Genomic DNA, 26,377 nt, shown 5'->3' on the forward strand with positions numbered 1-26,377 from the left:
AAGCCGAGCCTGCCTCCCGGTGGGGAGTGCGTGAGACCACATCACACCACATCACTCCAGGGATGCTGGAGCCTGATGTTGGGGGTGCTGGTGCCGTCGGGCCCTCTCGGGCGCTGCGTCACGAGTGTGTCTGCCGAGCAGACGGGGGTCACTCCTTCCAGACCTGGGCACCGTGTCTTAGAAGTGACGGGCAGTGCGGTCAGGAAGGCCGTGTGGACGGCAGAGCCCGTGGGTTGGGCCCCTGGATCAGGACTTACAGGAACGCTCTGCGTTTGGTTCCAAAGCGAGAAGACGGCGGACAACGCGAGAGCTGTCGTCAAACTGTAAAGTGCAAACCTGGGGAGGGAAGGAAGAGTCTTGTTCTCAGTTCCCCAAAGAGGTTGTGAGGGTTAATTCTATGCCAGGAACTGGGCCGGATGCAGAGACAGAAGTAGAAGAAGGGAAGTTTCCGTAGATACCGGCTCACCCTGGAGAACTTTCTAATAAATGGAAAGAATCGTTACAGCCGGCTAACTCACCTGCCGCAGGTGAGCGCTGAAGCTGGGGGCTGCGTCAGGGGAGTCCCGTCCCCGGTGTGGGCCACATGGCTGCCCTTGGAGGGGCCCTCGGCTCTCAGCTCTCGAGGCCCGCCAGACGTTTTGGCTGTTTGATTCATGGGGACCCCGCGGAACATGCTTCGTGCCCATAGACACATGCAGAACCACAGAGTGCCCCAACCAGTGATGGACGACCCGCGTTAAGGGCAGCCCCAAGCCGCCTGGTGTCTGGTCCTCTGTTCTGTGGGAGGAAAGGGTGAAGGGCACAGGAGGTCCGTGGGATGACGAGATAAACTGGGAGCGAGACGGCTGCGGGTGCTGACCCGCGCAGTTCGCCCAGTCCCCGGGCCGCAGCCCCGAGACACCGTCCCGCGCGCTGGGCTCCCGGGGCAGTTGCCCTGCTCCTGCGGCCGCGGAGGGCTTTGTGGGAGTGGCAGGAGCATCGCGCCGACCTGTTCCTGTTTCCTGCAGGTACAAATGCCGGGAACCTGGGAGAAATTCAAGGGAACCTGCTGCAGATCCAAGGCCACCACGGCGTACGCTGGAGGAAGGACCGAGCTGGAGACACGGTCACTTTAAGGTGGACCGTCTCCCTCTGTCTCAGCAGAAAGAGTGAGGAACCCTGAGCCCAGCCCTCCTTGGTTCTCGGAAGCCCTGTAAATGCAGGCCAGGCTGGCAAGCGAGGGAGACCTGGCCAGGGTGGCTCGTCAAGGCTTCTCTTGGCCTCTGGGTTTCCAGAACTCTGAGGCTCTGGGGAGAAGGGGCAGAAACCGGTCTTAGGCTGGGTCGCCCCTCACCTAGGAGTGGCCGGGTGACAGGGCCTCACGGTCCCCCCACCAGACGAGTCCAAGGCTCCCCATCCGTGCAGTGCCCCGGGGACAAAGTCAAGCCTGCAGGAGCTCAGAGAGCACCCCACACTCGGCGAGGGCATCGCTTGCTCTGACAACCCCTCTGGCCTGTGTGCAGTCCTAGACTGACACGGCAGGGCACCGGCTCTGCCCCCCGTGAGGCCCGCTTGCCGAGGCACAGGAGCAGCGACCACAGAAAATGCCCCCCACTCTTCCTGGGGAGGGGACATATCCGAGCCTCCCTTCCCTCTTCAGCAGCGCCTTTGGGAGCAGGACAGGCCATCACGGACAAGCTCCCAGGATTCCTGGGGCGTGGTGTGAGCCGGGAGGGGCAGGGGCAGCCATGGACTTGGGGCTCCCTTCCAGCGCCCGGGGGGCTGACCCGGAAGTAGCTCTGACTATGAACCAGCATGCAGATGGCAGACTCGGAAGTGTTTGTCAGTGGCCCCCCAGGATTAAAGGAGCCCTGATGAGTAGGTCTGCCCACTCCTGTGGAGTGAACAACCCCACTCTGGCCGGTGTCCGGCAGCCAAGCTGATGTCACTGAACGCGGACCCAAGAAGAGAGCCCCCACACCTCCAGGACAGCCGGGCGCAAGGCCACCACCCCCAGGGACTCGGGCAGCAGCAGGCAGGAAGAGGACGTCCCGGGCGACCTCACGGACATGGAGCTCGGGGGAAACCATCAGCTGGGCTCGGCGACAGCCAGTGGTCCGCGGTCAAGCAGAGAGGCACGCAGCAGAGACGGACGGGAAAGGGCTCGGGGGCCTTCAGAGGGGTGGGGATGTTTTCTGCTCTCATCGTGGTTGTGGACGTGCTGGTGTAAATTTGTCAAAACTCACTGAAACAGTCCCGACCATGACTGCTTTCTGTTGTGTATAAATCTCTTTTCCTTGCTCAGTCGCCAAGATGTGTTGGCCTCTATGTGACCCCATGGACAGTGGCACGCCAGGCCTCCCTGTCCCTCACCATCTCCTGGAGTTTCTCCAAGCTCGTGTCCATTGAATCCATGATGCCATCCAACCATCTCATCCTCTGTCGCCCTCAGAAAGTGTGTATATTATCTCAATAAAGTTGACTTTTTAAAACACGATGCCGCTCCCAAGCAGGAGAGCTGTGAGCAGGCTGACTCCTAGGTCTGGGCCAGGGGCGGGGTTGAGACCTAATGCCCGTCATTCTGAGGCCGGAACGTCAGTCAGAGCGACTTAGCAAACTTGTCCCAGGCTCTCCCTGCCGCTTTCCAGTGTTACTACTTCTAAGATCTGCTGGTGAAAAACTTTATCTTTTTGGTCTCCAAAATCACTGCAGATGGTGACTGCAGCTATGAAATTAAAAGACGCTTGCTCCTTGGAAGAAAAGCTATGACCAACCTAGACAGCACATTAAAAAGCAGAGATATTACTTTGCCAACAAAGGTCCAGATAGTCAAGGCTATGGTTTTTCCAGTGGTCATGTACGGATGTGAGAGTTGGACCATAGAGAAAGCTGAGCACTGAAGAATTGATGCTTTTGAACTGTGGTGTTGGAGAAGACTCTTGAGAGTCCCTTGGACAGCAAGGAGATCCAACCAGTCAATCCTAAAGGAAATCAGGCCTGAATATTCATTGGAAGGACTGATGCTGAAGCTGAAACTCCAATACTTTGGCCACCTGATGTGAAGAACTGACTCACTGGAAAAGACCCTGATGCTGGGAATGACTGAAGGCAGGAGGAGAAGGGGACTATAGAGGATGAGATGGTTGGATGGCATCACTGACTCAATGGACATGAGTTTGAGCAAGCTCCAGGAGTTGGTGATGGACAGGGAGGCCTGACGTGCTGCAGTCCATGGGGTGACAAAGTTGGACACAACGGAGTGACTGAACTGAACTGAACTGAAGTTCTGCTGGAATGATGAAAGGAGAGATGCATCAGGCTCCTGTGCTGGGCCCCTCACCTGCCCTCCCTAGACATCAGGCCACCCTGGACGGGGCCTCCGTGATTCACCTGGACCTCACCTCAACTCTGTCTCTGCTCCAAAGCCCTGTGTTAGCTTCCTGGGGACATTTCCACAAAGTTCCACAAAGCCAAGGACTGAATCTACAGGAATCTAACCTCTCACAGTTGGGGAGGTCAGAAGTGCAGGATCGAATTGGGGCTGGGTCCTCTATAGGTCTGAATACAAACCACCTCAGGGCCCTTCCCAGCTGTGGGCAGTGTCTGCAGCCCCTGGGGGGCCTTGCCCTACGGACACACCACTCCGCTCTCTGTTTGACCCTCACGTCACCTCTCTGCACCTGGATCCTCTCCTCTTACAGGGATGTTGATGCGGGGTGGGGTGGGCACCTGTCTCACCCTCACGCCAAGATGATCTGAGGCCCTTGACTTGGTTATTAATCTGTAGAGACAGGGGCTTTCCAGGTTGCACTAGTGGTAAAGAACCCGCCTGCCAATGCAGGAGACATAAGAGATGAGGGTTCCATCACTGGGTCAGGAAGATCCCCTGGAGGAGGGCGTGGCAACACACTGCAGAGACTCCTATGGGCAGAGGAGCCTGGCGGGCTGCAGTCTGAAGAAACTGAATCAACTTAGCATGCACATTGCAGAGACTATGTCCAGACGAGGTCACGTGCTAAGCTTCCAGGCAGACATGAGTTTTCGTGAGACTGTATTCAACTAACTGCACCCTGAAACTCTATCTCCAGCCCAGATCCTTCTCTGGAACCCCAGACATCGGGAGTCCGCTCCCATTCAGAACATTCACAAGGATCTCAAGTATTTCCTGTCTAAAATCAAACTCAGTTTGCCTTCCATAAATTTGCACATCCATAAGCTCATTTCAGCACCAGGCAACCAAACCCCTTCAACCCATGTGGTTCAGGCCACAGACCTTGGTTCAGTTCAGTTCCGTCGCTCAGTTGTGTCTGACTCTTTGTGACCCCATGGGCTGCAGCACCCCAGGCTTCACTGTCCATCACCAACTCCTGGAGCTTGCTCAAACTCTTGTCCATCGAGTCAGTGATGCCATCCAAACATCTCATCCTCATCCATGGAATCCTCCAGGCAAGAATACTGAAGTGGGTTGTCCTTCCCTTCTCCAGAGGATCATCCTGACCCAGGAAGAGCACCCGGGTCTCCTGCATTGTAGGCAGATTCTTTACCATCTGAGCTACAGGGAAGTCACAGACCTCAGAGGCGCCCAAATTCTCTCCCAGTCCCCATCGTGCATGCCAGCGAATCCCCTTGGCTGTGTCCTTGGGATTAACCTGAACCCTGTATCCCGAATCTCACGGCCTGACTCCTCCCCTGCTGACCACCGATCACCCCGGCCAGCACTCGCATCTTCCAAATGGCCCCGCCCCACTCCTGTCTCCACTCGGCAGGCCCAGTGGGCCTTTCACGATTGTTCAGGTCAGGTCTGGATTCCGTTCGAAACCCCCAGGGCGCCCCCAGCCCAGCCTGCATCCTGACCGTGACCTACAGTGTTCGCATGGGGAGGGAGGCCCACCACGCCCTCCCCCTCCAGGCTTTATCTCCCCCCATTGTTAACACCCGGGACTCTGACATCCGCCTTCTCCTGGAGTTTGCTCAGGGTGTTCCTGACTCATGGCCTTTGTCCTTCTGACTTCTCTGCCAGGATGTGCCCCCCGCCCCAGACAACTTGGGGCGGGCGCTCCCCAGTGAGGCGCCTGCTCCAGAGCTCCTGCCTCCCTGACCATCCACGGGGCTCCCGCTGGCCGGCTCCAGCCCTGCTTCATCGCCCCACGGGCCACGTTTCCTGTCTGCGGCCACCAGGGTGCACGCCCCGGAGAGACGGGGCTGCTGTTTGGCTCCCGTGGACGACTCCCCAGCGGGCAGGTGCTCCAGAAAGGCCTGCCGAGTGAACAAGCAAGGGAAGTCATGACGGGCGTGGAAAATCTGAGGAGTGTGGACTTTCAAAGCTTATCTCCTCACGCATCCATCTTCAGACCTGATCACAGATGGGGGGGGCTCACCGCAATCTGGGGCAAGACGACCTTGTGATTTGTCATCTCAAAAGGGGAAGAGGTTTCGACTTGAAAGAGAAATAAAAGCAGGCGGCCTTTATGTGGGACACTCACCCGAAGCACACAGGGCCTGGCCACTTCCTTCACGACTTCTCCCTCTGGACCCCCGCCCACCACCCTGCCAGAGGGGATGCCAGAGCATCCTGCCAGATGGAGCTCCTTGCTCTGACAGGACACCCGGATGCTCTGGCCGGCGGACAAACACCGCTCGAGGCAACGTTTGGAACCTCACACTGGGCTATACTGAAGATGCATTTGTATTTATTTACAGCTGCGCCAGGCCTCTGTCACAGCCTGCAGGCTTTCTCTAGGTGCAGTGAGCAGGGGCTCCCGCCTAACGGCGGCGTGTGGGCGCCTCATGGGGGGGGGGGGTTCTCTAGTTGCAGAGCATAAGCTGTAGGCACGTGGGCTTTAGCAGCTGCGCCTCCTGGAGTAGTTGTGGCTCAGAGACTTAGATCTTCCCAGAACCAGGGACTGAACCCATGTTTCCTGCATTCACAGGTGAATTCTTTCCCACTGGACCATGAGGGGAGCCTGGGCACATTACCCATACTTCTGCATTGCCTTTTAAGCCTGAAATTCTCCCTCGGCCAAACTATCAAAGACTACAAGCCTAGGACATGAGAGAAAGTTCATGACCAGTGAGACGCTGGAGGGTGTGAGTGTAGTGAGTGGGGCCACTGGGGGCAGAGACGCCGAGACATAGGCTTTTTTAAAAGAATTTATTTATTTTTTAATTCAAGGAGAATCACTTTACAGAATGTTGCTGTTTTCTGTCGAACCTCAACACAAATCAGCCATATGCCCCCTCCCTTTTGAACCTCCCTCCCATCTCCCAGGACTAGAATGTAACAGAGTTCACTAGACCGTGGATTTAGACTGGTATCTGAAGCTGGGCTGTGGTGCTCATCAGCTGGGAGCTCTGTGTAAGTCCCGTCATCTCTCTGGGAGTGTGACGGAGGGCGGTGCAGCCTTGCTGGGAAACATTTGGCAGGTGGTGCATTTTAAAGAGGGAAGGGCTCGGGGAGGAGGGACAGGTAGCTGGTGCCCAGGCCATCCTAAGGGACGCATGGCAGGGCTAGTCTTAGGCTGATCCAGCCTGTCCGGAGACTGTGAAAGCCTCTGGGCCCCTGCCCGCGGCCGGCCGCGTCCTGGGAACCCCCTGGCAGAGGAAGACGACTCAGCCAGCTGTGAGGGCGGCAGAGAGGGCTTGTGTCCGTGCCTGCTTTACATACAGGAACCCCCGAGGTGGAGGAAGTGGGCTTGGAGGAACCAGAAAAGAAGGGAAAAACAAAGCAGCCCGCGGAGGCGGGGTGGCCGCTCCCCTTCCTGTCACCTGCAGGAGATAAAGGCTAGTTAAGGAGACCCGCACACTTCCGATCCCTTTATTGCTTATTGCTCAGTGGCTCAGCGTGTCCGCCTCTCTGCGACCCCGTGGACAGCAGCACTCCAGGCCTCCCTGTCCGTCACCGGCTCCCGGAGCGTGCGTCCCAGGAGAGGAAGGAAGACCCTTCCCTGCCAGTCCCAGCCCCGCTCCCACCTGAGGTCCTGGTGGGGGCCCCGCCCCACCAGCCTGTCTGAGCAGCTCCCCTCCCAGCTGCCCAGCGTGACGCTGTCCTCCTCCTGAGGACCGGTGCTGGTCCGGCTTCTTGCCGATTTGACCCACCTCTGATGGCAGCTCCGACCCCCTCTTCACCTCCAGACCAAATCCACGGCCGACTCGGGAACCCTGGCCCCAGGAAACACGCCGTGCATGAGCCCGGGCCACCCTGGGTCCCCGGGGAGACCCCACTGACCTGCGACCTCTGTCCGCAGGGGGAAGGCAGGGGGCCTCACGTGACCCAGAGCCTCCTATTCGGAGCCCCACGGAGCCCCACGCCGAGAGGCTGGCCCACAATTTCTGTGGCCCCCAAGTTCCTGGAGTGGGAGGTCGGGGGATTTACGGAGGACGCCCCGCTGTCCCCAGGGGTTCTGATTTCTGCTCACTGACCGCTGCAAGAACACTGCACCTCGCGGGAAGGAGGCGCTTTGTGGTGGTCGCCCCAGCTGCAGTCTCTCAGCAGTGAGGACTTCCAGTCACCCCTGGTCGAGTCTGGCCCACCCCACTCAGCTCCGTGACCGAGGACGCGGCACCTCCTCCCCGAGGCCGCCTCCGTGGGCTGCGGGGGACGCGGGCTGGGAGGGGCCACGTGAAATGGGCAGCCGCCCCTCGGGGTGGTCTGCAGCACCCGGAGCACCAGGCCTTTAGGGACGGTGCCCAGGAAGTAACATCCTCAACTCTCCCAAGTGTTCCTATGTCGGTGAGCCCAGAACTGCTGAACTAAATAACAAGCTTTTTGTTCCCCTTCAAAATTCAAGCCTCGGATTAATTCATGTGTCCTAGGCTTATGTACCACAGTATTGACACTAGCAACTAATCTGAAATTGCTTCTTTAAACCTTTTTTTTTTTTTTTACAGAAAATTTCAAAATATTGTCTTAGGAGTTTACTGATGATATGTCTGGGTGGATTTTTTCCTTCAGTTTTGGAGTTTATTTATTTTTGTATTTACACTGTTGGAGTTCCCTGAACTTGATGGACCTGGAGTTTATCTTGCCCTGTTTTTGGAAAATTCTTAGCCACTATCCATTTAGATACTTGACCGTCCCTTGGACAGCAAGATCAAACCAGTCCATCCTAAAGGAAATCAACCCTGAATATTCATTGGAGGGACTGAAGCTGAAGCTCTAATATTTGGGTCACCTGATGGGAAGAGCTGACTCACTGGGAAAGACCCTAATGCTGGGAAAGATTGAGGGCAAGAAAAAAAGGGGAAGACAGAGGATGAGATGGTTGGATGGCGTGATCGACTCAATGGACATGAGTCTGAGCAGACTCCAGGAGATGGTGAAGGACAGGGAAGCCTGGCGTGCTGCAGTCCACGGGTTCGCAAAGAATCGGACATGACTGCAATGAACAACAAGGACAATCTGTTTAGATATTTCTTCTGTTCATTCACTCTTACTCTAGGAATCCAATTGACTGTGTTGGATTACTTGATATTGTCCCAAGGATCTTAGATTCTGTGTTATGTTTTTTTTTTCAGCCTTATATTCTTTTTTTGTGTATCTTTTTATGATTTCTGATCTACCTGCAAGTTCATCAGCTTTCCTCAGCTGAGACTAGTCTACTGAGAAACCTGCTAAAAGAACCCATTTATATCACTTATCATGGTTATTTTCAAGTCCCAATCTTAGCCTTCCAACATCTGGGTCATTGCTAGTTCTAATCCTGCTGAGTGCTTTATCTGTTGGCAATGATTTGGTCAGGTTTTGCTTTGCTTTTTAAAGTATCAGCTTTGGATTGACTGCTGAAAATTATGCATAAAGAACGTAAAGAATGTAAGAAATCACAGTAAGTAGCTTTTATGTTCATAAAACAATCATTTAATAGGTTCTAGGAGCAAGGAGGTCGTCTATCTAATCAGGGCTTGAGCTGGGTTTCAGGGTGTTTGTCTTTAATCGTGACTTTCAGCACATCACAGTGGGCAAAGTGCCGCTGGGTTTTTCTCCGTGTTCCTGCCCATCTTCGCGTTCTGAAGTTTCTTTCTCCTCCAGAAATAGGCAGCTACTGTTTATGATTCATGCTCAGCTCCTGATGGTGGAATGAGGGATTTTTCTGCTGTCCCAAGGCTGATGTAAGCCTATGAATCCGAGCTTTGCCATAAGGTTTTCAAAGCACTCCTGACCCTCCTTCCCAGGGAAGCCCCGCTCTGCCTTGTGGCCATGGCTTGTCCTGGGTGGGAGACGGTTTCCTGCTCCGTCCCGAGCTGCAGTGGGTCATTGTTTGTCCTCGGCTGAGAAGCTGGACCACTCTTCTGTCTGTAGCCTGAGGCTTTTGCTAACTGGCAGGAAAGGGTAACGCGGGTAGGAGAGAGTGCTGTGTCTGCCTTCCAGAGCCCGAGGGCCCCATGCAGGACCGTCCACAGAGGAGCTCGCCTCTGAGTCCTGCCCCCAGGCACCCCTGCCGTCTCTGGGGGAGGCTGCAGAGAGGAGCCCCGGGCGAGGGTGGACCTGCCTGTGTCCCAGGCCCCACTGTTTGAGCCTGACCCCCAGCCCACCCTTGGCCTTCAGCGTCCTTTACCGCTAGCCTCTCTCCGCTGTGGGCTGGTAGCCGCCTATCCCCCTCCTCTGCCAAGGCTGGTGTGGTGCATGCCAGCTCATCCCGCCCAAAGGGCTCCCCTCTCTGCGGAGCTAGCCGCAGAGCTGTCCCGCACACGAAGCTCTCTGACGGCTTGAGAAGTGCTGTGACATTGTAAACAGTCTGGGGTCTCCTTGCTGCTCCGGGGGGAATGAGCCCCTCCTGAGGCTTCCTGAGTCGCGAGAGGAAGTGGCTTCTAACAGCTGGCATTTACTTAGCACACCGCGTGACTCCAGATGCTGAGACACACACTCAGCTGCTTCACATTCGAAGAACGGCTCCAATCTCCCTCACTCAGGGCTCCAGGTAAAACGCAGAACGGCCCTAACCAGACTGAGCAGGTGACGCACCGGCATCAAAGCCTCGGGGAGCTGGGGCAACCAAGTCCCCTGACGGATGTGATCGGAGGCTGCGGCCCAGGGCGGGCGGAAGGTGAGACTGGGCACGGCCGAAGGCCTGGGGAAAAGCCAAGAGAGCAGATGAGGATGCATATACACACCACTCCATGACGTGAACACGCACACACACCACTCCATGACGTGAGTACATATATACACACCACTCCATGACGTGAACACACACACACACCACTCCATGACGTGAGTACACATATACACACCACTCCATGACGTGAACACACACACACACCACTCCATGACGTGAGTACACATATACACACCACTCCATGACGTGAACACACACACACACCACTCCATGACGTGAGTACATATATACACACCACTCCATGATGTGAACACACACACACCACTCCATGACGTGAGTACATATATACACACCACTCCATGATGTGAACACACACACACCACTCCATGACATGAGTACATATATACACACCACTCCATGATGTGAACACACACACACCACTCCATGACATGAGTACATATATACACACCACTCCATGACGTGAATACACACACACACCACTCCATGACGTGAATACATATATACACACCACTCCGTGACATGAATACACATATACCCCACTCCATGACGTGAGTACATATATACACACCACTCCATGACGTGAGTACATATATACACACCACTCCATGACGTGAGTACATATATACACACCACTCCATGACGTGAACACACACACACCACTCCATGACGTGAGTACATATATACACACCACTCCATGACGTGAATACACACACACACCACTCCATGACGTGAGTACATATATACACACCGCTACATGATGTGAGTACATATATACCCCGCTCCATGACGTGAACACACACACACACATTGGCTGGTGCTCAGCTGGTCCGTTGTGTCTGAGTCTCGGACCCCATGGACTGCAGCCCACCAGGCTCCTCTGGTCCGTGGGATTCCCCAGGCAAGAATACTGGAGTGGGTTGCCCTTCCCTCCTCCTGGGGATCTTCCTGACACAGGGATGGACTCCACGTCTCCTGCATTGGCAGGTGGGTTCTTTACCACTGTGCCACCTGGCAAGCCCCTATATATACATATGTGTAGTGTATGTTCTATGCAATGGAATACTACTCAGTCATAAAAAAGACTGAAATGTTGCCAATTGCAGCAGCATGAATGGACTTGGAGGGTATTATGCTGGGGAAATAAGTCAAACAGAGAAAGACAAATATTAATATAGTGTGATATCATTCATACGTGGAATCTAAAAAATCAACAAACTAGTGAATATTTATTTTAAAAAGAAGCAGATCCACAGCTGTGGGGAACAAACCAATGACTACCTGTGGGATGGGGGCAACAGGGAGGGGCAAAATAGGAGCAGGGGATGAAGAAATTTAAAGATATTTGCATAAAGTGAGAAAACAAAGCAGAGAACAGAGCCCAGAGCAGTCGGTGAAAGGGAGGGCCGCGTCCTCAGGCTGGACTCCCTCTCGCTGCTGCTGCTGCAGGCGGGCACAGCCACTGCCTTTACTCAGAACACTGCAAACGCTGGACCCTGAGCCAGGACGGAGTCAGGATGGCCAGGGTGGACGCTCCAGATGCGCCCCGGCAGCAGAGATGAGGGCATCTCACGTGGGCGTCTCGGGCCGTCTCTCTGTCCCACGAGCAGCCCTGACTGCGTCTTCAGCGATCAAAGCGAGGAAGAAAGCAGGCCATTTCTCCTCCTGCCAGAAGATTAAGGTTCAAGCTTGTGAAGCAGTCCTCATCCAGTAGCTGTGTAACTGCCTGTTCTTAACTGAGAGTCCAGCAGACCGGCGTTTCTAATTCTGAAAGTCTGGCACCTCTCAACCTCTAGTGAGCACATAAATCCCCTGAAGTCTTGCAACGCACAGACACGGGTGCGGCGGCCCCGAGTGGGCCCGAGAGTCAGCACTCCTGACGCGGCGCTGACGGCGTACGGGGACCACTCGCTGGGCGATGTTCCGGAACTCGCACCAGGGGCTGATCCGGACCCCTGGGCACGCCGGGAGGGGCGGCAGCCCACAGCTCTCACTGTTCGTTAAGCTCTGGCAGGGGCAGGAGGGCGCAGCTAGAAACCCCACAGGTTGACGGAGATGATGTCTCGACGTGAGGACCTGAAACTGAGTCTTCTGAGGACTTCGCTGTCCCGGCTGGGACTCCCCTGGGCTTCCAGGACAGAGGGAACTCACCGCAGAGCACTGAGGGCAGCTCCCTTAAGCGTTTATCAAGCACCCGTCCCGAGCCAGACACCAAGCTAAGCACTTTCAGCCACATTACTACCCCAGGGCTCATTATTTGCTTACTTCTCCACACCAATGCACCCTGAACAAGTGAATGTATTACCATAAGCCTGGGACATAATTCAAACCTACTGTTCATTATTCAAACCTACTCCTCCAAGCCAGGCTTCAACAATACGTGAACCAAGAACTTCCAGATGTTCAAGATGGATTTAGAAAAGGCAGAGGAACCAGAATCAAATTGCCAACATCTGATGGATCATGGGGAAAGTAAGACAATTCCAGAAAAATATCTACTTCTGCTTCATTGACTACCCTAAAGCCTTTGACTGTATGGATCACAACAAACTGTGGAAAATTCTTAAAGAGATGGGAATATCAGACCACCTTGCCTGTCTCCTGAGAAACCTGTATGCAGGTCAAGAAGCAACACTTAGAACCGGATATGAAACAACAGACTCATTCAAGAATGGGAAAGGAGTACATCAAGGCTGTACATTATCATCCTGCTTATTTAACTTCTATGCAGAATACATCATGGGAAATGCTGGGCTGGATGAAGCACAAGCTGGAATTAAGAATACCAGGAGAAATACCAATAACCTCAGATATGCAGATGACACCACCCTTATGGCTTAAAGTGAAGAGGAACTAAAGAGCCTCTTGATGAAGGTGAAAGAGGAGAGTGAAAAACTTGGCTTAAAACTCAACTTTCAAAAAACAAAGATCATGGCATCCAGTCCCATCACTTCATGGCATATGGAGGGGAAACAATGGAATCAGTGAAAGTGATTTTGGGCTCCAAAATCACTGCAGACGGTGACTGCAGCCATGAAATCAAAAGATGCTTGCTCCTTGGAAGAGAAGCTATGACTAACCTAGACAGCATATTGAAAAGCAGAGACATTACTTTGCCGATAAAGCTCCATCTAGTCAAAGCTAAGGTTTTTCCAGTAGTCATGTATGGATGTGACAGTTGGACCATAAAGAAAGCTGAGTGCTGAAGAATTGATGCTTTTGAACTGTGGTGTTGGAGAAGACTCTTGAGAGTCCCTTGGACTGCAAGGAGATCCAACCAGTCCATCCTAAAAGAAATCAGTCCTGAGTGTTCACTGGAGGGACTGATGTTGAAGTTGAAACTCCAATCCTTTGGCCACCTGATGCAAAGAGCCAACTCATTGGAAAAGACCGTGATGCTAGGAAAGATTGAGGGTGGGAGGAGAAGGGGATGACAGAGGGTGAGATGGTTGGATGGCATCACTGACTTGATGGTCATGAGTTCGGGTAAACTCCGGGAGTTTGTGATGGATAGGGAGGCCTGGCGTGCTGCGATTCATGGGGTCACAGAGTCAGACACAACCGAGCGACTGAACTGAATATAATAATAATTTCTATTAGGAGCAATGATATTCAGTTTTCCTTTTAGATAAAACCACAGGCTCTGAGTCTATAGGGTTTCAAATCCATCTTTATCTGATCATGAGTTCCTAAAAAAAGCTGTTCCTATAAATCACTCGAGATTTGACTCCAAAATGGTAGGTCTTGTCTGGAGCTTTCTTCTGGGAAAGGGAGAGTCCCATGTCCCCGGCCACCCCCAGGGCAGCATCGCTGGGTGGGCAGCGTCCTTCGTGGGTCGGATGGGACTGGCCTGCTCAGACACCCTGCCTGGGCTCACAGCGGCTCACGCGCTCAGAGCAGATGCCAAGTCTCCACCACGCTGGTGTCACCAAACACTTGCTTTAGTTAACGCATGGACACGGGGGATCTATTGCACTTCCGGGTGAGTCCTCTTAAAGTCTGGCGTCCAGATTCTCCAGACTTGGGGGGAGGCGGTCAGCTCCCTCCCTAAGCGGGGGTGCTGTGGGGCAGGCCTGGGATGGACACGGGTCTGGAAGAGACAAGAGACATGGCAGAGTCTAGCCTACCCCCTGCGTGATTCGGCTGGCTGACCATAGTGACAGGTTTCAAAAACTCGAAAGGCAAGCCAAGATTTCCCTAAAGAGAAGTGGTATAAACATTTAACTTCTTAGAAATGTTCTTCAAGAGGTGTGTTTCGATGGTGCTAAAAACAGGGCCGTATCAGCCCCCTCCTGCCTTTTGAAGAGAGTGGGCTGCACTCCTAGAGGGTGTGCGAGGCTGCCCTCTCACTTCCGGGCCCCACGTCTGGGCGCCGACCTCTGCCCCAGCAGTGCGCTGGAAGCACTCGCGTGGGCCCCCCGCCGATCCCGCAGGCACCTGGGAGGAGGCAAAGTCACAGAGGAGAACAGCGAGGAGCCCCGCCGTTACCGGCCAGGAAGCGATGGAACGAGATGGGACCCCCGGACTCCTTCCTGCGCTTGGCAGACGGAGCTCTCGCGGCACAGAGCCCTAACCCAGACCCACATCCTGTGTCTGGAAGACGCACTGCCCAGAGCTGCTGGCTTTACGGCGGCACCCCCACAGACCTTCGCTAACATCCACACGTGCTGCCGGGGACAGTGAGCCTCCTGAGACAGAGGTGAGGAGGGAGACGATGAGCTGGTATGGAGACCCTAACTGGGCGCTGCACGCTGCTTTCCTGCTTAGCATTCCCAGCCTTTCCGCCAGCGAGGTGCTACCCGGATTCTACGCATGCACAGACTGGGGCTCAGGGGAGATGAAACCTGGCCCTGATACATGCCGTGCATATGAGGATTAGATTGCAACTCAAACGTGCCCTTCAAGTGATCCATGCTCTTCCCCAATGTGACCATATCAAGGGGTCTCAGAATGGGAATACGGGCAAAGTGAGCCTTTCTGGAGCTTGCTAGAAAGATCCGGAGCCTGGCCAGATGTCCATGAGGAATAAGGCCGTGGGACAGAAGGGAGGAAAATCACCAGAGAGAGAGTTGAAGGAAGCTGCCTGCTCTGTCATCGTGTCCAAGGCCAGGCCTAGGCCTGAACAAAGGTGCTTTGTCTCCTTCTCAGATCCAACTGAAGTCAGAGTGTTTAGGTACTTTTAAGGAAAAATCAGAAATTTAACTGCTTTTTTGGATAAACTGGTGAAGTTTTATTTACCCAGGTGGCTCAGTGGTAAAGAATCTGCCTGCCAATGCGGGAGACTCCATCCCTGAGCTGGGAAGATCCCCTGGAGTGGAACATGGCGACCCACTCCAACAGTCTTGCCTGGAGAATTCCAGGGACAGAGGAGCCTGGCTGGCTCCAGTCCATGGGGTCACAGAGAGTCAGACACGACTTAGCAACTGAACAACAACAGTTAGTTTCCCCCCCAATTCTGTTCTCCCTGTCTTTCTGAACACAAGGTCACTCAGCTGGAGAATAAACTTTCAAAAATGGGAAATCAAATTGATTTGTATCATGGTTACTTTTAACTAAGAATCAAGAAATCATTAGTTTGAACAAAAACTAAATCCTTGCTGAGAGTTTTGCATCCATATTCACAAGAGATGTCCATCAGTCATTTTCACATCAATACACTGCGAGATCTTCGTCTGGCTTCGGTGTCAGCAAACTGGCCTCAAAAGGTGAGTTGGAAAGTGCTCCTGCCTCTTTTCTTTTTTTAGAAGTTTGTGAAGAATTGTTATTAATTTTAAAACAATACTTCGTAGAATTCAGTGGTGAAGCCACCTAACTGGATTTTTCTCTTGGGTAGTCTTTTAAATTAATAATTCATTCTCTTCATTTTTTACAGGTCTATTCAGATTTTCTATTCTTGAGTCAGTCTTGTGAATGTGTTTCCAGGAAACTTCCCACTTAATTGAGGTTAACTAATTTGTCGGCATGCTGCTGCTGCTAAGTCGCTTCATCGTGTCCGACCCTTCGCGACCCCATGAACGGCAGCCCACCAGGCTCCCCCGTCCCTGGGATTCTCCAGGCAAGAGCACTGGAGTGGGGTGCCATTGCCTTTCCCATGTTGGCATGCAGTTGTTCTTAATATTTGCTTACAATCCTTTTTCCCCTATAAATCAGAAGTAATGTCCTTTCTTGCATTTCTGATCTAATAATTTGAATATTCTCTTTTCCTTGGTCAACCTAGCAAATTTATCAGTTTGGTTGGTTTTTTTTGGTTGTTGTTGTTTTCTTTTTTAGCACTTTCAGTTGTGTGGAGAAAGCTAGTGGCCACAGAGGTCCCTTTACCCCCGGCCTTTATGTTATTATGTATTATACCTCTGTATACATCACATACACTAAAACCCCAACAGACTTTATTTTTTTGTTTTTAATCATAGACATTTTAAAAACTCAAAGACCCTAGTCTACTATATTACTTACACAATTGCCTTTTCTGATGTTTCCTTTGCTCCTGGTTTTTCCTGTTTTCCTCTGGTATCCTATATCTTTTTTGTCTGAAAAACTTCCTTTAGCGAGTCTTTCAGAGCAGGTCTCCTACCAACGGGTCTTCTGTCTCTCCTTCATTTGAGGTGATCTTTCTTTCGCCTTTCTTCCTGAAAGACACTGTCACTGTGTGTAGCATCACTTCTAATGAGAAATCTGCACGCTTTTGAACCTTTGATCCGCGATAAAGACTGCATTCTGTGGCTGCTCTCGAGGCTTCTTTTGTGGAGTTTTCAGTAGTTTGATCATCATGTGTCTAGAATATGAATTTGGTGTGAGGTTGCAGGGTGTCCGGTTTGAAGCTTCCTGAGGTTCTTGAACCTGTAGGCTTCCATGTTTTGCCAGATTCGGTAAGTTTTTGCCATTATTTCTTCAAATATGTTTTCTGTTACACTCTTTCTCATCTCTTTCTGGTATTCCCATGATAAGATTTTGGTGATATCGCAAAGTTCCCTGACACTGTTCATGTTTTCCTGTGTCTTTTCTCTGTCGTTCAAGCCAGATAATTTTGTAGAGCTGTTCGCAAGTTCAGGGACTCCTTCTGTTATCCTTGTTCCGCTACTGAACCCATTCAGTGAGAACTTTGTTTCATTTTTTGAAATTTTCAGTTCTGACTTTCGTTTACTTTTCCTTGGTGCGTCTCTTTCTTTGCTGATAATTTCCGTCTTTCCACTCAGGAAGCATTATCACGGCAGCCACTCTGACGTCTTAGTCTGAACATTAAGATTACTAACCAACGGGTCTACACTTTAGACTTTTTCGATGTTAAAATTTCCATATCTTTTTTACAAAGGTAAACTTAATTAACAAGAGCACTCCACCTCTGAATCATCTTACTAAGTAGGGTTTTACCTCAAACAAGTTTGGCTGAATAGAGGCCGATGGACAAGAACACCTACACTGTGATTGCTATTACATAACTGAACACACGCTTAGAGTATAAATAATTTCTAAAACCACAGAGGCCAAACCACAGTGGAAAATTCAGCTACTCTGGAGAGAAACAGCAAAATTATCTTCTGCAAAATTTCCTATTCAGGTATGCATTCGACAGTGGCCTATATTTCTAATGCTTCTTAAAGTCCACACAATTAAAGAGCTAGTCTCTATGAGAAAAAAAAATGTACATTTTTGGAAAGAGTTTGCCTCTTTGGCTCTGGATTTAATATCACAGACAGGCTTTAAACACTAGTGAGATATTTAAAGTATTAACAGGATAGATTTCACTTCTTTTTTAATACACAAATATAGACCTCTGAGGATTTTGAAGATTTTTTTTTAATCAACTCATTTTTTGAGAATTACTTAGGTTGAGGAGTGGCCATCGCTGGTAAAAATAACCTTACACATTAATACATCCCTCCCTCCCTGCCTGTCGTAGTCTAGTAACCTCAGAACTGGAGCAGGGAAAGTCTGCTGGAAGCCAGCAGCTTAGGAGATTAATGTGTCCGCACCACAGCCGTTGAGGACGTTTCTTCCCAGGAAGCTTCCGTGGCCGGTTGATCCAGAAACGTCAGTCGCCAATAGAAAAGAGAACTGTGAGTGGTGGTCATGGCGGACCCATGAACCCCAGCTGACCATCCGCTTCCGAGAAGAGGCCAGCGGCTAGCGGCGAGCACAGCTCTTCCACCGTGGGGAGCACTGGTCCCACGTGGCCACCGCCCCCGACGTCCGCCCTCCCTGCCCTGCCCCGTCCCTCCCCTCCACACCGTCTCCTGACCGACTTCTCTTTTCACTTTCTCCTTTGTCTCTCCTCTGATTTTTTGCTCCACCCTTACTTGACCATAATGAATCAACTGGATATGTATTTCTCTGTTCTTAGAAAGTTGGCCATTTTACAGACTTTTAAATTTTGCAAAATAATGTTTGCAAATAAGCAGAAATAATGTTTGCTTAAACACTCTATTTCCAAGTTTTCTGCATCCTCTGTTTTCTCAGAAAAAATAATTTTTTTAAACGTTCTCTGCTGTTTCTGAGGAGATCCATTGCCAAATATTTTTATAAGCCCATAGCAATTGTTTTTTCCTTTTTCAAAGAAATGGAAATAGCGGCAGATAAATACCACCTGCTGCTCCAGTGGTAAGACTTCAAAATGCACACTGGGTAAGTGACCTAGTTTGACTGGTTGCTGCTACTAGGCATATCACATACACGATGCCGCTTAATACCTAAACACGAGCAGAAAAACGTGATTCAGTTATAGGCGGGTGGGTTTTTTAGGGAGAAGGTTGCTTTTAACACATTAATTTCAGTAGTAACTCTCAGTAACTCTGAGCAAGACTCACCAGACGACAGTGCGAGGCCCTGATGTGTCCTCAGAGCATGTCAGCTGAGGGCAGAGATGCCCCCTCTGCTTTCTTTACAAAGCGCAGCTTTCCTGTGCCAGCTGGTTACACTTTCTGGGCAGCATGCTGACCCCAACAACAGAGGCGCCCAGTCCAGCAGCTCCCAACAAGGAAGGTGTTAAAGGAAAATTGTTCTTTTCAAATTTCAGAGCTTGATTATATATTATGGGGGGGGTTGGGGGAAGCAGCTTTCCACTGCCCCCTCCTCAGCCCACTGATACAGAGTACAACCAAATAAAATTACTAAAGCTTCCACTCATGAAAGATATTGCAAAAACTTCACATAAGTCAGAGGGTTAGCATTCATCTTCCTGCAGAAATGTGTCCAGAAGTGTAGAGAGCAAGGGACCAAGCTACCAAAGTCACTGCCCAACTCTCAGTTTCAACTCTGCTTCCTGCTCTGAGTCTTCCCAGCACACACCCCAGGCCACCTTCTGAACTCATCACATTCTGGACATTTCACAGTTTCTTGAACAATCATAGACAGCTATGCAAGGTTCCTGACTACACTTTATTTAAGTTCAAGTGGAGGAGTCCAAACTGAGAGAAATCCCAGTACACAGCCCAGCATATGACAACTTTAACAAAGGAGAAATGAGAGCACCCTCAGTCATTCCGTGACACTGCCCCCAGAACAAGTGGCCTGGGAACAGGAGAGGGCTGAATCAGGATACGCTGCCCGCTAACAGAGGTGGGTAGGGGTGTCATTTGCCACAGAGCCATCAAGAGGAAGCTCACAGGCCCCACTCTAGCAGCAGGTCCGGGGACCCTGTCCACGGAGAGGCACACTTCCCTTTTCATACGATGTTCCCGAGTCCCCACCTCACTTTATGGCCATGGGTTCTCTAAAAGACATAAAATGATATAAAGTAAAAGTTATATAGGTAATTCTTGGATCTGTAACAAGCACAGAGATAGTAACAGTAATAGAACATAAGCAAGGAAGGAGGGAGAAAACTGTGTAGGAGAGAGTTCAGTGGGAGTAACTCAGGACAAACCCAAAGAAGATGCTTATAGGAAGCACATTGTAAGCCCTAGAGCAACCACTAAGAAATAACTTTCAAAAGATACTGACAATACCTAGGAAGGTGGGTAAGAGAGCAGATCCTAAGAGTAATTCTTATCACAGGGAGAATTATTTTTCTTTTTATTGTATCTATATGAGATGATGGATATTTACTAAACCTACTGTGGTAATCATTATTTTATGATGCATGATGTAAATCAAACCATCATGCTCGACTGATCACCTAAAACATACATAGTGATGCACGTGGAAAAGACACACACATATACAGTGAGCACAGCAGGAATTAAGTTATTACACTAGGAAAGAATCATTTGATGCAAAAGAAAGCAATAAAGAAAGAACAGAAAAACAAAAAGTTCATAACATATATAAAAAACAAAACAGTGCAACTTGTAGCCATAAATCAAACTATATCAATAATAACACTAAATGTGGACGGATTAAACAATCCAAGCAAAAGTTAGAGGTTATTTAGGTTCAGAGATACAAACAGGCTGAAAGGAAAAGGTGTCTCATGCAAACAGCTACCATAGGAACAAGAAAGTTTATACTGGTATCAGGCAAAACGATCTTAAAACAAAGACAAGGTGCTAGAGATGAAGGACATTTTATGATAAAAGGCCCGTCCATTCAGGAAGACGTAACAGTCACCTAACAGAAGAATTCCGGCACAAAGGCGTTTTGGACAGATGAGAGAACTGAAGGAAGAAACAGATAGTTAAACAGTAACAGTTGGAGATTTCAAGACCCTGTTTTCAGTAAGGGACAGAAAAACTAAGATCAGGAAACAGAAAACCTGAACAGCACTACTAACCAACTAGACCTAAAGACGTCTGCAGGACACTCTAGCTAACAGCAGTAGGACACAGCCTCCTGAGGGAACAGGAACCACGCTCCAGGTGCGAACCCAAACCCCAGGGCAATACGGCTCCATGTCCACCAGGACGGCTACGGTTAGACAGAGATACTAACGAGTGCTGGAGAGGATGTGGAGAAACCACTGGCAGGGACGTCAAACGCTGCAGCTACTCGGAATGCAGTTTAGCAATTCCTCAAAATACTAAGCATGGGCTTACTATATGACTCAGAAATTCCACTTCCAAGTATGTCCTCAGGAGAAAACATGTCCTCACAAAAACTTGTATGTGAATAGTGTGTGAATACTCCTAGCAGTGTTATTCATAACAGCAACAAGTGGGAACAACTCAAATGTCCATCAACTTACAAATTGACACATCAGACATGGTATATCCATATATCCATACAGCAGAATATTATTTCACAATAAAAAGAAGGTAGGTAGATGCTACCACATGGATAAACCTTGAGAACATTATGCTAAGTGAAATGAGTCAATCACAAAAGAAAACATTAATACAACGTACTGCTTAATTCCACTTATTAAGAACAGGCCCAGAGTAGGTAACTCTAGAGAGACAGGAAGTGGCTGTCTTGGGGGAAGGTTGGAGGGGTGTGTAAAAGGGCAAATGACTGCCAGAGGGTATGAGGTTCTTTTTGGTGGAGAAGGAAATGTTTCCGAATGATTATGATGGTGATGGTGGTGCAACTCTGTGAGCAGACGGTGCCCTGTGTGCTGTGTAAGTATCTTGATGAGCTGTTACGGTAACGCCGGGAAGTGCCAGGACCTGCATTACGGCACATTCGGGCCGGAGGTGCGCACCTCACCCTTTCTCTGGCCCAAAGTTTGTCTCAGCTATTCCAGCTCACTGCTTGCCAGCTTCTTCTTGGCTGAGTTATGCCAGTGACTGGACATCAGACTATAAACTTCAGAGAAAATGTTTTTGCATTTTGCATGGTTAGGGCTCTCTGAGCAATTTTTACTAGGACCTTGGACAAAGGACAGGCCTTATAAGTTACTGCATAGAGATTCGCCTTTCTCGTGGTCTGTGCTTATATTTCAAAAGGGTTTGAGACCCAGGAGCCATGAAGATATTCCAGGGGTCTCTCCTCCTAGAGACATTTAATTACATTCCAAAGAATAAGAACCCAGGAGTCTTTCCCCCTTTCTTCTTGAGAATTATTTATATTGAGGGAATCAAATTCCTTTCCCTGTCTCAGGGGAAAGATCCATGTTCATAAAGCCTGCAGATCCTTATTTGGGGGGTTTCTCACCTACAACTCCCAAGAGGCAAAAAGGAATTGGAGAATTCTTCAGACTGTCCCCTAAAGATTCAGAAAAAGAGAATAAGATTCCTGAGGAGGCTGGAAGCGGTGGCTTGGGAAAAGCAAAGAGAAAAGCATGTCCTTTGCCACCTGATCACACAGATGATGAAAAAGAACAGAACTTTCTTACTCATCCTTGATGGACGTCTCCTGTTTTCTCTGGTATTCTAGGATATAAATTTGCATAAATGCATCTGTTCCAATTAGTTTTGCTGAGTAGGCATTTAATTTTAAAAACAAGGCTTTCAAAAGCAAACAATTATGATATTGCAAAGTTTGTAAGATTAATTACAGTTAACACAGTTATTTGCTTTCCTTTACCTATTATTAAGCTTTTTCTTGTTAAAATTATTATGTGATATTCTAATTATGAATCTGATGTATTTGAGATTTGCTTAGATCTTTGTACTATTGCCATTTTATTGGTATTTGATTATTGGAATGAAGCCATAGTTTTCCTTTTATTTGCTTTTTAAAAAAAAAGCAGAGGTAGATTTTTGCACATTTAAAAAGTCAGTGTTAATTAAACTGAACCTATACCCTTTTTACGGAGAAGGCAATGGCACCCCACTCCAGTACTCTTGCCTGGAAAATCCCAGGGACGGGGGAGCCTGGTAGGCTGCAGTCCATGGGGTCGTGAAGAGTCAGACATGACTGAGCGACTTCACTTTCACTTTTCACTTTTATGCATTGGAGAAGGAAATGGCAGCCCACTCCAGTATTCTTGCCGGGAGAATCCCAGGGATGGGGTCGCACAGAGTCGGACACGACTGGAGTGACTTAGCAGCAGCAGCAGCATACCCTTTTTAAGAAAGGGGGGTCAAAGATGCAATGCTGCAGCAATCTGGATGGCTGCCTACCTTCTCCTTAGAAAAATTTAAGGGCAGTTTGGTCCTAAGGGTTTAAAGGGTTAATAAAGCTTCTGAAAACAACAAAAAATATATATAAAATACTAGTAGAATCAGGCAGGAAAACTCCATAGACTACTTTAAAAGAGAGAAATTTTCCTAGAATATACCTTTGGTCTAGTGTCAGCAGCTTCCCTGGCGGCTCAGCTGGTAAAGAATCCGCCTGCAATGCGGGAGACCTGGGTTCAATCCCTGGGTTGGGAAGATCCCCTGGAGAAGAGAACAGCTACCCACCCCAGTATTCTGGCCTGGAGAACTCCATGGACTGTATAGTCCCTGGTGTTGCAAAGAGCTGGACACGACCGAGCAACTTGTACTTCACTTCACCCACAATACAGCCCCCAGAAGTGGGCTCGATGACGGCAATTTGGCCCCCACCACATCACTGCAGGAGGGGAGAACTAGAACAAAGAAAACAAACCTGGTTACTGCTCTCAGAAACAATCGGTCCCTGCCCAGGAAACCCACGTGTACTTTCAGGACGACACAAACAAACATGGGTGTGCAAAGATTACCGAGGCGTGTCCACTCCTGCCCTGACCACCTCAGAATCCAGTCTAGGCCACTATACAGATTTCAACCGAACCTTCAGTGCAAATTTACTACCTGATCTGTCCGCAGTGAGCAGTCTCCCTCTTTGGTCTGCACAATCTGCTCCCTGAACCACACCCCGGTTCTGCTGGGGTGTAGAAGCCGTGCGTTCTGCACGTCTTGTCTGAAAGGCTGAGGTCCCGCCTCTGCAACCTATACAGTCTTACCTGTAAGAGAGGACTGTGTCGTTTCCACCAAGCTGTTGGGCGCATCACGTGGAGTCACGGCTCTCTCTGACGGAAGGACACAGCAGTGAGAAGAACAGAGTACCTGCCTTACGGAGCTCACGTCTCCTGGGAGAACACTCTGTGAACTAAGAAGGCTGTGGTCACAAGCAGCTGTTACTATGAATGGCAGTTATTTTAGTAACAGTTCCCAATGCATATTATTCTTTTAAGAGGCAAGGTAAAAACAAATTAGAATACATCTATCGTTCCTTAAATTTCTCTGATATGTACTGAACAGTCTCGCTGGCCGAGAGACTTTGGGGGAGGGTTCTTCATAAAGTTTAGTACAAGTTTAATACAATCTGATTTCTGACGAAGGAATAAAGGCAATTCAGTGGAGAAGGGGCAGTTGTTTCTCCAGTGGTGCTGAACAACTGAACAGCCATACGTAAACAGGTAAATCTAGCCACAGATCTTACACCTTTCGTAAAAATCAGCTCAAAACATATCACAGAGCTACATGTAAATCACAGTATCTCAAAACATGTAAAGAAAAACAGGAGAAAATCTAGATGAACCTTGAGTTCGGTGATGAGTTTTTAGATATAAAACCAAAAGTAGAATCCATAACAAATAAAAGAAAAATCTCATAATCTGAACTTAATTCAAATTTAAAACATCTTTTCTGAGAAAGACTGATAGAATAAAATAGCAAGCCACAAGTGGGGAGAAAATATATGCAAAACACCTGATAAAGGACTTGAATCCAAAAATGCCAAATTTGGTCATGCAAGGGCCACTTTTTCACAGACTGCAGCGGTCCCTTGTGCTCTAAGCACCCAGGGTGGTGACCAGCTGAATTCTTAGCAGTGTTGCTGGCTCAGCCCCCAACCCCACATGCAGAGAAGTGCCTTTAGCCCCCTGCAGTCCAGCAGGTCCCCAGTGGGGTCCAGTCAACAGGAGATGCTGTGGGTGCTGCGGGGCTGACGGTGGGTGCAGGACAGCTGAACCCCATGCTTGGCAGCACCCCCCGAGGCACTGAGCTGAGACAGAGCAGCCAGCGGCCTGCAGCCGCCCAGCAGCAGACCCACTGCGGGGTGTCTGGAAGCCGGGCTGACCTACCCCACGGGAGACGGCCACCCGGTGCCACGGTGGACTTAACATGAGTGAAAAATCAACCTGCGGTGGGTTTTGACACGAGATATTACAGCATGGACTTACTGTCTCATCAAGGGAGGAGGGTTAAGTCAGAGAACACACAAGTGCTCGCGGATCTGCGCACAGCACGGAATCCGCTGACACATGCTAAGTGCGGGCGTTCTGCCGTCACAAGGACCCCAAGTGCGGGTCCGAGAGGAGCGCCTGTGCGGCCACCCACCACGCTCTCACCGTTGTCCAGCGGGCTGGGGAGCTTTCCACCACGAAGTCCGGACGCCCGCCCGGGGCCGAGGGCAGGAGAGGCCCTGCCGCCCGGGGGGCTCCGTGGGAGAGCAGGCAGGGCCAGGCGCTGGGGGCGGGCGTCCGGGGCGCGGGCGCTGCGGAGGCACCAGGGGCCTCCTCTCTACCCGCCTCTCCTAGGTTCCTGCCTGTGTTTTACCCCTGATTCTGCACCCTGGGTCTGTCTAAGAAACTGCATCTCTGTCTAAGCTGGGGAGTGACTGAGTCTGCAACTTGTAACCAGAACGCGCGGCATTCTACGACAGAGGCCGACAAGGCGGCTGAAGCCGGAGAGACACTGGGCTGCCCCCGCCCATGGACGACCGGACCTGTGACCCCGGATGAGCGCCGCAGGCCGCACGCCCACCGCCCGCAGGCTGGTGGGGGCCCGGGAGGAGATAGGCGACATCGGACGCGGTAGACACCCCCGTCACAGGTCCTCAGGACCCGAGTCTCACAGGGAAACTCGCAGCGTCTCAGCTGTCTGAGCTACCGAATCTGCTCCCGTTTCAGACACCGATGTACTTTCAAGGCCAGTGGTACCTGGTAACAGATTTAAACTGTGTTCCCATCTCCACTGTTTTTGATAAGACTCCTAGCCTACTCACCAGGGCAGGGCCTTGTTTAGTGGCCTGTAACATTTGGGATTACCTTCTTTTAGCGAAGGGACACGAAATTACTTATGCAAAACTAGCTATAAAGATACATATTCTGAATAGACACAAAATCACAGCAAATTACAAAATTTAACAATCTGATGAATACCACAAACATCACAAAACATAGGAAAGTATTTTCATTGGCTGCTTGATGAATTTTCACATTTTTCCTACATTGCTTTAACAGCATACTTGCTGATATCACCTCTTCATATCAGAATGACTTTTAAAAATATCTATGGAGATAAGAAAATAATTTTACTCTAGAATGATTGATCAAAGTGGTTTTTCAACTACTGATATATTTTAAGAAGTTTCACTGAATGATGAATTACAATTCATTTTCCAAATGACATGTGTGTTAAGTCTAAGAGCTGCCATCTTTTGGAAACCATTTTCAAGTTCTTTTTTACATATGAGTTTGGGATTTATAGCACTTCAATTTTTTTTCAGTGACTAGCAACATTTTAGGAACATAAATGCTCTCAACT

General features: G+C 50.0%; 2 long non-coding RNA genes across 3 annotated transcripts in view; one reads left to right on the forward strand and one right to left on the reverse strand.

Moving 5' to 3' along the window:
* Window positions 1–16,219, forward strand: part of LOC139033045 (uncharacterized) — a 22,520-nt gene extending 6,301 nt beyond the window's left edge. The window contains exons 2-3 of the long non-coding RNA XR_011485669.1: window positions 1,008–15,754; window positions 15,922–16,219. This is a non-coding gene — a long non-coding RNA (uncharacterized lncRNA). The remainder of the gene's footprint in view (window positions 1–1,007; window positions 15,755–15,921) is intronic.
* Window positions 8,811–24,784, reverse strand: LOC139033046 (uncharacterized). Of its 2 annotated transcripts, none has more exons than XR_011485671.1 (2): window positions 23,791–24,784; window positions 8,811–11,714 (listed from the first exon to the last, which is right to left on the reverse strand). It is a non-coding gene; the product is annotated as an uncharacterized lncRNA (long non-coding RNA). The 2 variants fall into 2 exon arrangements; XR_011485670.1 differs by lacking the exon at window positions 8,811–11,714 and adding an exon at window positions 19,403–23,433.
* Between the last annotated feature and the right edge of the window lie 1,593 nt (window positions 24,785–26,377).

This window comes from Odocoileus virginianus, chromosome 34 (assembly GCF_023699985.2).
Source record: "Odocoileus virginianus isolate 20LAN1187 ecotype Illinois chromosome 34, Ovbor_1.2, whole genome shotgun sequence".
In the NCBI taxonomy this organism is placed as follows: domain Eukaryota; kingdom Metazoa; phylum Chordata; class Mammalia; order Artiodactyla; family Cervidae; genus Odocoileus; species Odocoileus virginianus.